This window comes from Otolemur garnettii, unplaced genomic scaffold (genome assembly GCF_000181295.1).
Source record: "Otolemur garnettii isolate 467f Iridium unplaced genomic scaffold, OtoGar3 scaffold00166, whole genome shotgun sequence".
Taxonomy (NCBI): Eukaryota; Metazoa; Chordata; class Mammalia; order Primates; family Galagidae; genus Otolemur; species Otolemur garnettii.
The window spans coordinates 3,060,551-3,062,969 of NW_003852561.1; the positions used below are offsets into that span (position 1 = coordinate 3,060,551).

General features: G+C 46.1%; 1 protein-coding gene across 1 annotated transcript in view; it reads right to left on the minus strand.

Annotated features, from left to right (window-relative positions):
- Positions 1 to 2,419, minus strand: part of VPS53 (VPS53, GARP complex subunit) — a 135,342-nt gene that overhangs the window by 77,900 nt on the left and 55,023 nt on the right. The gene's annotated exons all lie outside the window — the stretch shown is intronic.

Here is a 2,419-nt window from a genome sequence, read left to right on the forward strand (position 1 = left end):
TTTTTTTTTTTACCTTCTTGATCTCTGCCCCATTTAGTGTGCTTCTCAGTAGTTCACAGTCATCTGTGTGAAACATAGCTCACATTAACACTATTTCCCCAGGTGGTCTATAAGGCTTTTTTTTTTTTTTTTGCAGTTTTTGCCCAGGGCTGGGTTTTAACCCGCCCCCCCCGGTATATGGAGCCAGTGCCCTACTCACTGAGCCACAGGGGCCGCCCAGGAAGAGTTCTTAATTTGGAAGTTGGCGCGTCCGGGCTGGGGATTCGAACCCGCCACCTTAGGTGTACGTGGCTGGCGCCTTAGCGGGTTGAGCTATAGGCGCCGAGCCCAGGGCTGGGTTTTAACCCGCCAACCTCGGTATATGGAGCCAGTGCCCTACTCACTGAGCCACAGGGGCCGCCCAGGAAGAGTTCTTAATTTGGAAGTTCCAAGAGATTGTGCTCTTAAAAGGTTTGGGGTTGTGTATAAGGACTCCATAATTGTGGCAAATCTTCAAGACATTTATAGTACCTCATTTAGAAACCAATGCAATGAGGTTAGAAAGGAATACTAAAGCTAATGGGGAGCCAAATGTTGCCATTAAAACAAAAACCTACAAAGACAGATGCTACACATTAAAAGTATCACAGCTCATGGTCTCTTCTGCAAGCAGGGGAAGCAGTATGAGAGGAGTCGGGAGGGTGCTCGCCAGCCACACACGTGTGGACACATGTACTCCACTACGCATGATGGAAGACTACCTATAGCCAAACTGCTCCTCCAAATTCCTGTGGCAGTTATGGTGCCAGCCACATTAGTCAGCATTTCCTTAATTCACTCCTTCGCTCATTCAACAGGTATTTCCTGAAGACCTCCCAACGCCAGGCATTATTTTAAGCACTGGGAATCCAGTGGTAGAGGGGACAGGCACGGTCTCTCTCCTTGTCCTCAAGGAACTTATTATGATTTTGAGAAGTTGGGGGAGGAGACACTGGAAGAGCAACTAAATAAACAAGAAAATTCCTGAGTGAGATGGATGTGATGAAGGAATTATGCAGCGTGATGAGAATAAGAGGAATGGTGGTCATTTCCTGAAAAACAGCATATAAGCAGGACCTCCAGGATGAGGAAGAGTCAGGACATATGGACCTGGAGTAAGAGAACAAGCAGAGAGCACAGCAATGCAATGACTCTGATCTCAAAAAGACCTTAGTGTTTTGCCAGGCTGAGCCAGGGCGAGACCTCATCTCCACTAAAAATAGAAAAACTAGCCAGGTGTTGTGGGGGGCACCTGTAGTCCCAGCTACTCAAGAGGATCACTTGAGCTCAAGAGTTTGAGGTTGCTGTGAGCTATGACGCCACAGCACTTGACTCAGGGCAACACAATAAGACTCTATCTCAAAAAAAAAAAAAAGAAAGAAAGAAAGAAAGAAAAAGAAAATAAAAAAAGACCTTTGTGTTTTGGAGGATCAAAAAGAAAGTAGATAGTAGTGTGACATCAAAGTGGGAAGTATTATAAAATAATTTGGAGAGGGAGGCTGGGGTCTGAGCATGGACGGCCTTGAAGACCTGGTACAAGCATAGGGATTCTGGTCTCAATGCAATGAGAAGCCACCGAAGGTTTTTAAACAAGGGACTGCACGTATTATTATTACATGTATAACAGACTTCTCCTCCTCCATGGCTAGAGGACCATACTGAAGCAGGAGTGAAAGCAAGAGAGAAAGATCTATTAAAAAGCTGCTGCAGACCTGGCCCAGTGGGTCACTCCTGTAATCCCAGCACTCCGGGGGCCAGGGCAGGAGAATTGCTTGAGGCCAGGAGTTTGAGACCAGTTTGAGACCTCATCTCTACAAAAAAAAAAAAAAAAAAATTAAAGATGCTGTACTTTTCTATATTTGTACAGGTGAGAGATGCAAGAGGTCTAGACCAGGTAACCAGTGGTGACAGGAAGGAGTGGAACAGTTCATGATTTATAAGAAGGTATAACCCACATGACCCTGATGGGCTGCATGTGGGTCCATGAGGGAGAAGAACAAGTCAAAGACGACTCTTAGGTTTCGGTTTGAAAAGCCGGTGACTTGTTCCATTTACTGAGCTAGGTAAGACAGGAGGATGGGCCTGACAGACAGGTGTGTGTGGTGGAGGCAGAAAGGTTGGAAAACAAGAGTTGTGTGTGCAATATATTAAGAGTGCACAGGCCGTCACGAAGGCTCATGCCTGTAATCCTAGCACTCTGGGAAGCCGAGATGGGTGGATTGCTTGAGCTCATGAGTTCGAGATCAGCCTGAGAAAAAGCGAGACCCTGTCTCTCCCAAAAATAGACAAACTGAGCCAAGAGGATCACTTGAGCCCATGAGCTGGCGGTTGCTGTAAGCTATAACATCACGGCACTCTACCCAGGGCAATAGCCTTAGACTCTGTCTCAAAAAAAAAAAAA